This window comes from Ambystoma mexicanum, chromosome 6p, assembly GCF_040938575.1.
Source record: "Ambystoma mexicanum isolate Mex_15411 chromosome 6p, UKY_AmexF1_1, whole genome shotgun sequence".
Lineage (NCBI taxonomy): Eukaryota > Metazoa > Chordata > Amphibia > Caudata > Ambystomatidae > Ambystoma > Ambystoma mexicanum.
This window is the reverse complement of record NC_090935.1, coordinates 1197017637-1197033225: the sequence shown is the minus strand read 5'-3', so window position 1 is coordinate 1197033225 and position 15589 is coordinate 1197017637. Positions and strand designations below refer to the sequence as shown.

The following is a 15589-nucleotide window of genomic DNA, read 5'->3' as shown; positions in this document are numbered from 1 at the left end:
TAAGATTTGAATGTATGATTATTAGTTTGGCTTCCATTATTTAACAGTTATAAAGTCATAAACTATGAATTAACATCCTAAGAGGAGGGAAATGGGTTCAGAATATAAGTGTGGCCTAGATTATGTAGAACCACCATAAAAAAAATCAAATATTTCATTTAAAAAAACATTTCGACATGCAGTGATAATTAAATGATCTTGTGTTTAAAACATAAGCATGACAACTATGTCCATTATTTTGAGAATGACATTCAATTCAGAATGGAAGATCCTATATTTGGTAAATGGTTCTATGTTTTGATTAAGCCTTGTTAATGTGGCTAGGTGTCTAAAACAAATAGCATTTCTCCGCCCTAAACAATTTTTGATTGGGGTCTATTTGGTTTATAACTTTTATTTAAAATAGTCAATTGAAATTCATCAATAATCTATGGCCTGTGGTATAGAAGTGCTTGACTAACAAGGCTGTAGCCACCTTATTTTTAATACAACGTTTATGTTCTGTAATGCACAATTTATTTGTCTTGCCTATGTATCATGTAAATTACATTCTGGCTTTCACAGTTCGTAAAATCAAACCATGTCAATTTTTCTGATGTCCTATATCCACATCTGCCAGCTTCTTGATATGTTTGCAAACCAGTACCAATAAAAGAGTACACCAAACACATTGGTGTGTATTGCACTTAAGAAGGATAATCAGAACAATCTGTTTTTTGGTTTTAAAGCAATTACTTCTAAACAGATATCATTATGACTAATGAGAACTAGATAAAACAATCTCAGCCTGAGCCAACAATGGTGTTCGGGCCCGGTAGCAGTGCATTTCCCCAGCTGTAGATGTAAAGTATGCAAAATATCAAGGAACAGGGAGCTGTAGATTAAATCACATCAATACATAATTACAATTCTATCTAAAACCATTTAAGAAATCCATTAATTACATTCCATTCATTAAAATACCAAAGGAATAAAATGAATTCAAATATTCAAGTGTACAAGGCAATCAGTGCAATTCATCATAATTATAAAGGGTTAAAAAAATGCCACTAAATATAAATCTTTTAAAAAGGATACAGTTGTTATTAACAGAGAAGTTGAGTGAGCCTCCAAATTTCTGAAGAAATAAGTATAATTTACATAAGCCATATCATGGACAAACTTTTCAAAGAATAATTCCCCTTTCTGTTCTATTTCGGGGCACAATATAAAAAAGGTGTTTGAGATTCGATCTCAAGATGACAGAACCTACATAAATTATGAGGACATTTCTTTCTCAAAAAGAGAATCCCTTGTGTGTATAAGATTGAGCCTGAGTCTCATAAAAGTTAATTACTCGGCCATTGGGAAAAATTAGATGTAAGCGTGCCTCTACATTCGGTAATTTTCCCTACACAATTCTCCAAATAACTTATAAAGGCACCGATCTGCACCATAGAATCTTTTTGCAGCAACCAGATTATTAATTATTAAGTCCATACTTATATTCACATTCTAAGTTCTGCCGACATTTCCGTTTAAAATTTGCAAGGCATCCAAAAGGAGAGCCCTCCTTCTCTTGCCTAAGCAAATAATACAAACTCTTAGACTCTGCCATAATGATCTTCCTGTACAACACCAAGGCTTTCCACACTACTATGCACTTCATAGATCTTACTCATTGTGAAGCATAATCATGGGCACACACTTAGGCAAATTGAATGCTTTCATTGCATCTCTAAATGTGATAATTGCAAATTTTGTGAACAAATGAAAAAGAAATCATAATGCTCATATATAATCTAGTATTCACTTTTTTAACAAATTACCCTAATATTAGGATGATGCTTGCTATGATCAGTGATATTGATGGATGCGCATTATGTTATGACATTCAGATGTTATGCAGATGCAACAATGTCACAACTTCATGGTTTTCACGTAACGTGGCAACTATTTTTCATTTAAACTCCCATTCTTCCAATGACACTTTGTGCAAGTGCATAATCATAAGCTACCATTATTGGGTCACCCCATGCTACTATGAAGTGATTGGTATAAAAGAAAATGTAAGATATAAAATGAAAGGGGACCTTCATTTGTTTTAAGAGACTTGGAGTGGCTTCCTAGAACTCAAGTGATAGTATCTACCTCTACTGAGGGAGACTTGGCTGGAGCGCTTTATGTGAAATCGGCAGAACAACTTACTTAGATTTCCACATTAAGTACACCTGGATCAAACTGTGTCATCTATAGTTTGGGTTTACCCTTGGACTTTTATTTGTTTTGTGTATTACACCCCGACCTTTACTTTACTAAATTGTCAATGCACATTTGTATTATCAGTATGGGCCATGTTCTCAAGGTGGGTCTACTGAATAACAGATCTTCTGGAACGCAGGGGTAACCTACAGATGGAAGGTGGCCCCTGGGGAACTTGATGTCTGCAATATGATATTGTCTAAGAACATGAATATGTAAATAAAAAATACATTTAATTAAAAAAAGACAATGCAAGAGTAATGATTACCAAATAATTAATACTGTCCTAGTTCAAAGGTTATGACTGGATCACTTAAGTGATGGAAGGTAAACTAATAGTCACACATGCAATACTTCGAGGACAAGTTGACTAATAAATGAACAGAGCAGAAAGGATACACCTCATCCAAGGTATATCAATTATAAGGTGAATGTTTCTAATTTCAGCCATATGGAGGGGTAAATAGTTACGCATTACTTTTTTTTGCTGCTTTTCAAATGTAAACCAGGCACTTTTCACAAGCAAAGAATAAGGAATTCAGGATAAATGACATTGCTTTATAAATGAGACTTCTAGAACATTCTATTTCCATTCAAACAAAAAAAGATGTATTGTGATCATATATTTTGATATAACCCATTTGTTATAAACAGTGAGAATTGTGATACCTAGATTCCCACTGCGAAGTGACAAATAACAGTCCTAGTAATATACACCCTGAAGAATGTCCAACATTGAAACCATTAAGGACAAAAACATGTAGGGTAGCTATTGTACATATATTGTAACAGAGTAATTTACAGTGGACCAACTATTTACTTGAGATTTTCATCTTTTCATAAAGCTGTACTTTGTTGTTAATAGACTCCTGAAATATCCAAGACACATTCCTTAACATCAAATTGAAACACTTGATTATTGGTTTAGTTGTCTGTTGCTGTTAAATATTTGTCAATGTATAGGTGTTCATATTGATTTGAATACATTTAAAATGTTTAGCAGATCTATTGTTACATTCAAGTATATTATGTAAATATCTTTAGGAACTGGGAATTTTAGAAATCATGTTTCTTTTCTCCCACATTTTATAAAAAATAAGAAGATCCAGACAGGAGCAAACAGAAAAAAGCTCCATCACATACGCCCAAATGAATGCTCCTGAAGTTGCACTCTAGCACCGACAGGCCACAGCTGTGGTAGCCCTCGAGGCCAATTCCTTCAGATATTCTCAAAGGTCTAAGAACCTATAACATCTTGGACTATAAAAAGGTGGTGCGAGATGAGGCACCAAGATATAGAAGGGTAGCATGTTGCATTGTCATCATTTACAAAAGATATGTACTGTGTCAAAGTAGTCGTAAAGGAGGTAGAAGACCATTTTATTTGGTTAGGCTGACACACATGTACACTTTCTCTCTGAGATGGTGATAGTCTGAACAATCGGGGCCAGTGTTTTTTTTCCTGCAGCTATCAATCTAACCGTAATTGCTTTGAGGGTGTAGTAAGGTTCCCGTTATTGAGCTTGAGTGGTCGATGTATAGATTTTGTGCCAATATCAAGCAGCTATAAATGAAATCTTTTTTTCAGACTGAATTTAAAGCACTACAGGGAATACATTTTGCAGACAATTGTACAACAGTAATGTTTTTGTACAACACATTCAAATTAGCATTTTCTTAGTTTCTTTCACATTTAATGACAAACTGAGGTAAATAATAATTTTTAAAAATGGCAGCAATCTGGATTCCTTGGTTGTGATACACTGAGCCATAGTGACAATTTAGACCATAACATATTTTTAATCTTTATGTGTTTGCGAAGTATTGCGACTATGGGGCATAATCATGTCAGTCCAGCAATGGTGCAAAGTAAATTCTGGAGGACATGTGGGAAAGCAGGAGGCATACATTCAAGTTGCAAGCTACTAGACAGCCATGAAGAACTCCCTCGTCTCCTCATATCTAAACCTCCATACAGAACACCATTTATTACTCACCAAGAGACATGCCTAGCCAGTGGCTAGTGGCAAGTGCGCCCTGGTGAAAGTTATTAGATTTGATTTTTAAACGATAGTTAACCATTCTTTCTTCCCAATATCTCTTTATTAATCTACAATGCCCTTCTGAATAATGTACCTCGTCACTCAATCGCACAAGGCCTCCCAATCTAGCCTTATTGTGTTCAGCTCACCAATATTACAGTATAGATACCACCCAAATAGCTCTTAAAATAATAATGTTGGCGTGGCAAAGGGTATAGAACTATACTGAGAAAAGGCTTAACAGCACACTGTGTTGGTGCAGGTACAATACCCGCTCCCTTAAACCTGGGCCTTTAAACATTGGCAAATAGAGTGATACTTCCCCCAAATATGTCAGTGGAGAGTACTGTGATCTGAAGACAGTGAAATTCTGATACTGGGTTCCTCTGCACAGCGACCCTGCAAATACTCTGCATTTCTAGTAGTCAGCCAAAACAATGCATCCTTGGAGATGCAGTGAGCATTTGCGGCACTGTGCCCAATGCTCCTAAACATGGCAAGAGAATGAATGCTTCATCCTGGGAAAATACAGTAAAAATACCAAAGCCGCATGAAGACCTTGTGAAAAGCAGGGTCTGCACGCTGCATTTGAGGAAATCTAGTGAACGTACCGGAGTGAGCCATCACCATTTTGAGAAAGAAAGGCTGCATGCTGTGGACCGTACTAATGTATTTCATTATCCGCTGACATTTTCCAAAATGTTGAGAGGGTGAAACTGAAGAGTCTGACATACAGGAAGAAACGCACCCCGCAATATGGTATGAGAAAACCAAAATGGCTGTGTAACCTTGGTTACTCGAATCAAATGACCAGGCTACAGCCCAGGTACTCCTGGGTAAAATGGTGGGACAAATGGCAGAGGCACAAATCATCAGTGGATGATAAACTCTAGAGATGGTAGAATATGATCAAGGACACAAAGGAAGGAGTTTGACACAGAAGAGACGGACCGCCTTTTAGGGGCTGTGAACAGCTGTGAATCTTGAAGCGGTTCTGAGGAGCTGGGACTCCAGAAGGTGCTGGGATCCAGACACAAAAGGTGAACCTAAAAAGTGATGAAAACTTAGATCAATGTGACAATGACACTTGTAGGCACCAAAGATTTTCAATCATAACTACACAACTGATTGATTTGCCCCAAATTATCAGCATTTACCTATGTGATAAATCAAGGGAATTCGTCCCTTCTCCCCAAGGGGCAGCCCCCTTGTGAGGCTAGGGATGTGACCCTGCTCTGCAACACCCTCCCTAAGGGTCGAGGCAAGTGGAACCTCACCGGGAGAGACACCCCCTTTGCGGACAAGGACTCCCTCCATCAGTAAAACTAATGGCATACATGGAATTATCAAGACTGCAGCGAAGAAGAGGCTGAGGGATGTTATCCGGAGAAAAAGAGTCCCTAGGAAAAACGAACTAATCCACTGATATGAGATGATTGAAAGGAGAACACTAGTCATGTAGAGAACGAAGACGAGAGGGGGGGAGAGAGCAGTACCTCTCCACTCGGTGGAGGTTCGCTGCTGACATGAGCTGGGAAGAGGATGAGCTACCTTGAGACGCAGAACCCACGAATTCCAAACTTGCTGGGAAGCAAGAGAACAAACGCTGAACCGTCACCATACCAGAGGGCCCGAGAGGAAAATTGGTGGTGCCGTGAACCTGAGAGTATCAGGCTGGGCAGCTGAATTGTGCAATAATGCAAGACCAGTCGAGGGAAGCTGCTACTAGCCACGCAGCTCCCTGGTAAGATACCATAGAAACCTAAGAAGTGCGAGGTAGCCGGCTAGCAAGGAGAATGAAGAAATCAAACCGATGCAAGACCTGTAAGAGACCTGGGATCGTTTCCTACGAAGAATGAAAGTAACAGGATACCAGGGAGGCACAGGAAGAATAAGAGTATAATGCAGAACAAATAATTTGTCTCAGTACGAATAAGAAAGAAGAGTTACTACATTGGAACTGTGATGAAATAAGCACGAAACACAAATCTCATTGAAGGAGAGTCGAATACAAGTGAATTATCATTGTTTGAGGAAAAGAACACGACAGTTTCCTGGAGGGAATGAAAGTAGAAATACAATAAGTTTAAAAAAATAACTTAATACAATGATAGAAAGAATAAGGTTCCCAAAGAGGGAGTTGTATGAAGGTGAGAGAAGCCAATGGTGATCCTTAATGAATGAGAATGCCTTGAGTAACAGAAAGATACAGAAATCCTCAAAGGAGGCAATGAACCATGGAATATATTTCCATCCTGGAAAGAAAGGAAAACATGTGAGGGAAATGAGAAAGAAAGAATATCAGGAGTTAAAGGCTCACCCCGCCTACATAACCAAACAAGTTGAGCAAAGGAAAGACTTGCCCAAAGTGGAATGCAAATTGTCTAGTGTGATAAAGAAACTATCTGAACTGATAGAGAGTTGCCAAAGAAGTGACCATATACCAAGAAAATAAGTGCTAGAATCATGAAACAGGAGAAGGGGGCATTCTCCTGCCTTTACTTTGCTACAAAGGCGTTGAACAATGGACAGATTTATTTTTGGACATTGAGGAAACGATGACTGACAAGCATCTTAGTTGTTCTTTGGGTAGGGAACCCCCCCCCCCCCCATAGCTATAGGGATAGCTAGGCCTTTCTGAATTTGATTAAGTAAACCTTACTTAAAAATGTGGTCAAAGAGTTGAGCCCTTCTGACCTGTCACACCCCCTTTAAGGACACACCCGCGATAGGCTTTGCCCCAACATCTCAGATTTTGCCTTACTGAGGTGACACTCACGTTGGCTTTATCCAGAGATGTTAGCAATTGCCCTTGCGAGAACATACTTACGATAGATTTGCCCCAACATGCCAGCATTTGACCTTGTACGAATGTGCAAAGTACTTCAAGTTTAGTCATAGTAGAATAACTTGCGTTCACTGCAGGGAACACAAGTATTTTTACTATTTCTATTCCTAATGCAATAGTGTGAAATTCCTGGTTTGCTCATGTTTTTCACCATGCAAAGCTATTTACGAGGAATATGGGCTTTATTCAAGTACTCTGTCAAATTACAGCGTGTTCTGAGATGGTGAATGCACCATTTCAAAACGCTCTGGACTATGAGAAAGTAGTTAAACAATGCTCATATGCTTCCTAAATACCTTTGAATGCTGAAAAACGTGTGCAAGTTAGGATTTGCACATTACCTTAGGCAGAGCAATAGTAAAACGACTTCTGTTCATCGCGCTGCACTGATGTCTTTTGGCTATGCCCGCTTGATGTCATAGAGTGGACACACTTACGTTTATGCATCACCGCCCTCGCTCGGTGTCATCCGCCATGCTCGTTTCTTCCCTCCACATGTATTTTAAAGGCACACGGCAGCTCCTACATCTGTCTGCCCATCCAGTACACTGCCCCCTCACGAATGGAATCCATCTACCACAATAGTCAATGGGAGCTGTGATATTTTCCCCATTGGATTCAATGGCTCAGAGGTTTGCCACATCCAAAGGCAGAAAAAAGTGCATAGGTCAAAACATAAGGCTCAGCATCATTGGTGTTGGTGCCAAAAGAATTAAGTGAACCTGGATAAAGAGGACTCGGAAGATGAAATAAACCCCAGAAATAAAGTGAATCCCAAAAATGTTACCTCCAAAACCCTCTGATGAGTAGTGAAGCCTGAAGCTCCGACATCACTGAAAATGGTGAGCAACCCTGTGAAGAATGGCCTGAATCTGCTAAATGTTTAATGATTGTAATGAATGCCCATATTCTCTTTTTAAAGTGTTTGGGGCGTGTTGGGGGTTCAACTAATTATACAAATCAATGCTCCGAGAATCCTGTGAAGAGTGATGAACCCTGACATTCTGACAGCCCTTGGAAATGTGGTGCTGTCTGAAGCTCTGAGAACACTGAAGAGTGGCCTGAAGCTTCTAGAACTCTGCTTAGACGGGCGTGGCCTGAAGCCCTCAGAGCCCTGGAAGGAGATGTGAAGCTTGTGAAAATGTAAACCTGTGAAGCTAACATTTGTAGTGAACCTTGAATATCACTGCGACCCTGAACTATAAGATCACAAGATAAATACAAGCCCTAACAATTGGACAAATCAAATCAATTGTTAATAAAGATGAGAACCCAAAGTTCTGATCTCCTATCCTTTAATTCAATGACTGTCACGCCATCTACATTGTATTGAATAGCACAAACAATCACAAGAGCAGCTAAGCATTGTCTATGGACCACGGGAGCTGCACAACTTAATTAGAAGAGGATGTTTTTCATTTTACAGTGAAAAATATACAATTGATCTTGACAAAGGAGGGTTGCTTCACAATTGTGTTCGCTTTAACACAGACGTCTCTGCCTCCAACCGAGAAATGGTTGCCTTCTTGCATAACTAAGTCCAGTGTTCATGGGCATGAAAGGCTTTCCTCTTTAGGTGGGGCAGGGGGTTTCTTTTTCAAGTAGCAGGAGACAGAGCCATGGAAGGCTGCTTGGAGAACAAGAGCTTCAAGGGAAAGTCGGGATTGTGTTGCCAGTCAGTGAAGCTTTAAAATGACATCTGGTAGTCTCAGTAGAGTTTTGGGCAGCTAAAGGTCCTTTTAAGATTTTGGAATGGTGGGTCTTAAGAGGAAGGATTTCCAGTAATTCACTGTAGTGACAATGATGGCAATGGACAATAATGAAATAAGGTCAAGCTTTCTCGGGGCGCAGGATGGGAATTGGTTTTCCAGTTAGGGGATATGAAAATATTGCCATTAGCTAGCAATCATTTACTTTTGTCAGAAGTGATGTGCTGTGCGTATGTTTAGTATTGAGGTGGCGAGAGACTTAATTGTTGGCTAGTAGTTTGAAAATGTTACCCCGTGGGGTTCTAAATTAAGATGAGCAGGGGCTAAAACCAGTTCCTGGGCGTCAGGCATCGCCCAGCAGGCAGGAGCTATTGCTGGGAAACCTGTGGCAAGTACACGGCACACTGCAAATCTAATTTACACATTAGATGCACAATAACGTCTTGCCCATTATGTATGATCCATTATATTTAAGTGTGTCCAAATTCTTCTTTATTTACATTCTCAAGCACTCAAATTTAATGTCGTACATGCATGTTTGTAAGGACCTAGTTGAGCTACAGAGCCAAAGGTAGCTCTTGGTAACTGGGTTTTACATTAACCAGGCTCTCCTAGGGTAGGAGAGGGAAGGGTGGGGTAGAAGCAGGAGCAGAATAGCTCCCAGCAATTTCGAACACTGCCCCCATCAAAAGTATTTACAATAGCAGGTACATGTTCCAACACACTATGTGCTTGCCTCGAGATCAGGATGATGCCGTTAAACATGGGTCCGATCCCCAGTTGAGCTCTGAGAAGCAGGAGGAGCCTGGAATAAAGCACTATATAAATAAGCAATAGGAATATGCAACACACACAATCTAAAATTAACAAGGAATCCTAAACTCCCACTGGGATTCAGTCTGCATCTTGTGTTTAAGGGCGCAATGCGGATTCCTCCTATTGTGGCAAGTCATTCAGAAAAGGACACACTATGCAAATCTGCCATAAGAAGCAGCAGACCAGGAGGTGAAAAGAACAGAAACTGGACTTTGACTTTTACGACCAGATTAGAGATTTCAGTTTATGGAAGGCCAAAGGTACCAATTACTTAGCGATTACACAAAACACACATTGCCATTCACGCTGATCCACTAGGGACTCATAACTTATCTCACTTTATTACTGCATGCCGACAACAGGCCCCAGCCGTGGTTTGTGCTTATTAGGAGGCACCATAAGGGACTTTCTCAGAGCACATTCCAAAGACACACTGTTCATGTAATTTCAGTAACCCTAGTCCAGCAAGTCTTTTCACTTCAAAGTACGAACGAGGTAAATGGAAAGGTATGGGGCTCCACGAGGTCACACCTGGATTCTCGCATCTTAATCACCTGTAGGGATTCATCTCGGAATAGAAATTCCCAGTTCAATATAACCAACTGGAGACCATGGATGGCATTCGGATGCCAGCACTTCCGCAGTAGGAAAGAGCTAGACTGCTCATTGTCCATGCAGTTGATTTAAATTAATTAATCTTTTATAACGCTTTATACCGGAGACCAGTCTTTAAGCGCGGGACCCTGTTGTCTTGCTTCCATGAAAAACACGTTACCCCCTCTGCCCCTCAAGCTATCCTCCCAGCCCTTAGGCTCTTCGTCAATTCTCATCAGTCTGCAATCAAAGATTTAAAACACACAGTTGTATCGGATAGCACAGAAACTCAGGATCCACCTTGGTTCTTGTGCGCCTCTTCAAATGCGCGAATCCGTGGCCATCTCCACCATATGCATTGCCAACATGGCAGCCACTGTTGCAACATGCATTTCAATAGACTGCAAACCATATTTCAGGTGTACAAAACCTGCATATCACCGAAATGTACCCATTCGTTGGGGGATCAGAATGGCAAGCCCCAACTCCGTGGGGACTTTACACTCAGGGGCAGGAACTCCTCATGCTGCCCACAGTTTGTATGCACATATATAAAACAATTCTCAAACAAGGAACCCCCATGGAATACCACAGGAATCTCCTCAACCTCTCAATCTCAACAGGTAAAGTACCACAGGCCTTCAAATCAGCGTACATCAAGCCGCTACTCAAAGACACAACAGGAAACGTAGAGGACTTATCCAACTACAGACCCATCTCCAATATACCCTACATAGCCAAATTGCTAGAAACGTACATCTACAAAATAACCCAAGAATTCATAGAAGAGCACTGCCTACTAGACCAGGCACAAGTTGGCTTCAGACCAATGAGAGGAACAGAATCAGCTCGCCTCTCAATATGGGATGACCTAAAAACAAACGCAGACTCGGACAACAGCACCGCCCCGATTGTCCTTGATCTGTCCACAGCTTTCGACACGGTCAACCACGACATCCTCATAAAGAGATTAGAAGGACTAGGGATAACAGACACCGCCCTACTATGGATAAAATCCTTCCTAACAAACAGAACCGAAACCGTATGGATGAAACAGTTTAAATCCAAACCTAGAGACTCCACGTGCGGAGTACCACAAGGATGATCCTTTTCGCCGCTTCTATTCAACATCTACATGTACCTATTAATCAAACTCATCAAAAAACATGGCCTCACATGCTACAACTACGCCAACGATACTCAAATAATCTTCAACATACAAGACACCCGAGAAGAAAACACTACACTAGAGAATTGCCTTCATGAGAAATTCAACTGGATGAACCTCAACCACCTCAAAATCAACCCAGGCAAAACGGAGATAAAGATTGTTTCAAAAAAGGGAGGAGACATCAGCTACATCCCCTGGCCAAGAGAGCTCGGCACCACACCAGAACCATCATCAACTGTAAAAAATCTAGGGGTCCTGATGGATAACAACCTCACTCTAGAGCCACAAGTAAAAACTCTACTCAAGAAATGTTTCTTCCTCCTGCGAGCAGCAAAAAGTATCCTACCGTTCCTGTCGTTCGCCAACAAAACACTTACCATCATCGCTCTGATCATGTCCAGAGTAGACTACACCAATAGCCTGTACCTGGGCATGCCCGAACGACTTCTAAAAAAACTACAACGCATACAAAATGCAGCAGCCAGACTCCTCCTCAAGGTACCAAGAAGAGAACACATCACACCTGCACTAAAAATACTACATTGGCTACCATTAAAACAGCGAATAAAGTTCAAGTCCATGTGCATCACGCACAGAGCAATACACAAACAAGGCGCAGAATTCCTAAGCGATAAACTACGCCTACATCAACCAACAAGAACACTGAGATCAAACACTGACATCCGCCTGGAACCAAAACCCTATAACAGAAGAAAACTTGGAGGATCTGCTTTCTCTCACCAGGCACCGAAAACCTGGAATGACCTACCTAAGAATATACGGAACACAACAAACCACCTAGCATTCAGGAAACTCCTCAAATCATGGCTCTTCACAGCGTAACCACAACAGCGATGCACTAGAATGGCCACCCCATCAGCCACTCTCAAATGGACAAACACTGAACCCAAAGAACCGACCACTCGACAGACCATAAGATATCATGGGAAATAGCCGCAAAGGAGGCCTCCAGAAGCTGATCACATACTCAGACCCAGACGAAAGCCCTAAATGACTCACCCACTCCCCCCAGACGTACCATATCCAAACCAGCAGACGCATTTAGATAGAAAGTTTGAGAGGAGTCCGCCACACAAGCCCAGCACCAAGGAGGAAAATAGACACCCAACCCACATTAATCAATCCGTTGGCATTAGAACACCTACAGAGCCGGCTAGACTAGAACGGCAAGGAGCAATCATAACACTTACAAAGCGCGTTAGAACAGCACACGGAGCGCCCCACACAAACCAAAACCCTGCCAGGCATAGCCTTTTGCCCATCCCGAGGAAATTGGGAGGATTGGTGAGTGCCACACTCAGACAGATTTCTGAACTTGTGTTAACCTTCATACAACCGACTAACAAAAACTCAGCATTTCTGCAGACCTATCTCACTCAAAATCTCACACAACCATCTCTCGCACAACAACCCGCACGCACTTCACAACATCGCAACAACACATAAGCAACACCAACAGCACACGAGGACGGACATCGATCCAATACTCGCACCGAAGCTCAGCACCCGGTGTATACTGAGTTGAAGCTGCCAACAGAACACCACTCCTCTCACTATCCTACTCCCGTTTCACATACTAACCCATCCCACCTTCTCATTTGCAGATCCGCCAGAGCGCCTGGGGACCAACTCTGTTGGTGACGGTGCGCGGTACAAATACCTTTAACATTTAACATATGCAGAGAACATCACCGCAACTGTGTTTTCTAAAGACCATCTCTGCATCTACTTCATTCAATAAGAGGACACGAGCGAGGCTTGGGAAATACCTTTGATTGGCATTAAAGTAAACATAGGGTATTAACACTCTAGGCGATTGACGGGACACTTAATGCTTATAATAGATCTTAAAAAAGGTAAAAATGCCCTGGAACCTAAAGGGTTTGCCCAGCAAGCAATCACCAACCCATTCCACTTCCAACCATTAGATTTCCTGCTATATAGGGCGGGCCCCCAATCTAGATGAAGAGAAGAACGATTAACGCAGTGTGGGAAGCAGATAGAGACTGGGAACAAAGAAGGGAAATGACCATTTGACTGTAAAGATGAAAAGTGAAGAAAATCTGGTATACAATCCTGTAATAGGAGATAAGACTATCAAGTGAAGAACAAGTCACAATTAGCAGAAGGACTAATACTCTGCTTTTATACTGGTTGTCTTCATAGAAACATAGCTCTGACAGAATGATAGGGACAGAATAAGGAGCAACTACACCGCACCACCCCCATCCTCTCTTCCTCTCTCTTTTGACGCCTAAAGCTCAGGTCAGTATTAGCACTTTTATACTTCACAGAGATATGTGAGGCACATGAACATGATACATAGATATGGCATGATCACCAGCAAACACACGGGGGGCAGCAATTCCCAATTGATTAACGGCAGATTATTGGATAATATGCACTGTGCATGCACAAGCATGAGTTACAATATTGTCTGACTACACAGCCCCTTCCCCACCTTTCCCACTGTCACAGTCCTGCATGTGAACAGTGCCCATATAGGAGCCCACACTGAGTCTCTTTAGCTTTGCACTGACCCTAAGTATTAAGGTTTTTGAAAATACATACACAAGATCTCTGGGGAATGTGAACACCCGATATCTAGGACAGAGGTACATTCCTTTGAACCCACCCTTTTGGTTTCCTATATAGGAAGCGTAGGTGTGCAACCAGTGGAGACCCATCAAGACCGTGTTCTCCAGATTGAATACATTTCACCAGATGAAACAATTGGCCCTGAAGAAGACTATCCTAGCTACTTCATCGTTGAAACTGGTCAACCTCATAAGGCGTGAGCCGTCTCATGCCTACAAGATGTCCACCAAGAGACAATAAGGACACTTGCCGCAAAGAAAAACTGTTTGAAATCACAATTATTGAACTCAATTTTAAAGCTATGGTGCCCTAGTTTTGCAGAGCCCATTTTGTATAACCTAAATCAGAAAAAGGCCTTAAGTCCATGGCATGGTGTTGAACTAGCTGGTTATTAAAACAGACTACAAAATCCAGTAGTTAAACTAGGCCGCAGGTACTTAGTGAGAGGTACATAGTACAACTGCAATCTCTGAAGAGCCACTCTAGGCAGTTTGTAGACCTTATCTGATTTGTAACATGTTATATGTATGAATGAAGATTTATCAGGGATAGTTTTTGTTCTCCCCCACATCCCTGTTGAATAGGCATATTACACACTTGATGCCTAAGAACAGCTTAATGCAAGACAGGGACAGGGTGTTTTCAGAAACACAACATAATGTGTTAGGCAAACAAGATGTGTTGATTTCTAACCCGTTCCTGGTTTTATTTTGCTTGGTCTTGTGCGTGTTCCATGTAAAATGATGCCCTGTCAGATAAAGGAATGTGCTAGAAGCAGAATAAATGTTACTTCGTATGTATCCATTGCATTCAAAATGGCACTGTACGCCACTGTACGCCAGCTATCATACGAGATCTCAATATAAAGATTGTAAGTCATAAGCTACTACAGCAACTGCAACATGGATACAAACGGTCACTAGCAACAAACCTCAACACCTTGAGAAAGTGCAGAGTAAGGCGGGAAACGGAATGAAACAGGTCAATGGCATTAAACAAATTGCAAATGGCATGAAATGAATTGTAAATTTCAAGAACAGTGTTAAACAAAATGTAATATATTGGAGTTAAACTAATTATAATAATTTGAGTTTACGATTATTTGTTGCCAAACTGAACCTTTTACTACAATAGTCTATCTGAGCCAGTATGCACGTTTGGGATTTCTGTACCATGATGGTAAGCAAATGAGCTCTTCAAATAAGGGATGCATCATTGGGTTGAGGGTGGGGTCGGGGCCAAGGGTCGTGTGGTGTCACTTCCGCTACCCCTGGCATGTTGGTGAAATGACATCCCTGATGACACCCATCCTAGAATATTTGGGGAAAGTATTTTAGGGGACAGAAAAAGAAATTACATACAATCGCCTCCATAACGACATTTGAGGCAAAATATTCACATGGAACATTTCTATGCCGATTAGGGCCACTAATCTGTCGTGTGCAGTTCCCTTCCAACCGTGTGACGTTACTCTGTGTGATGAAGGCCACCTTTGTGCAGCGCCTGCTCCTGTTCAGTCATTAATGGTCCAAGTATCTCTCTCACCTGC

General features: G+C 41.3%; 1 protein-coding gene across 3 annotated transcripts in view; it reads right to left on the bottom strand.

The window, feature by feature from the left end:
* PCSK5 (proprotein convertase subtilisin/kexin type 5) overlaps positions 1-15589 on the bottom strand; it is a 1619480-nt gene that overhangs the window by 1335201 nt on the left and 268690 nt on the right. The window lies entirely within an intron of this gene.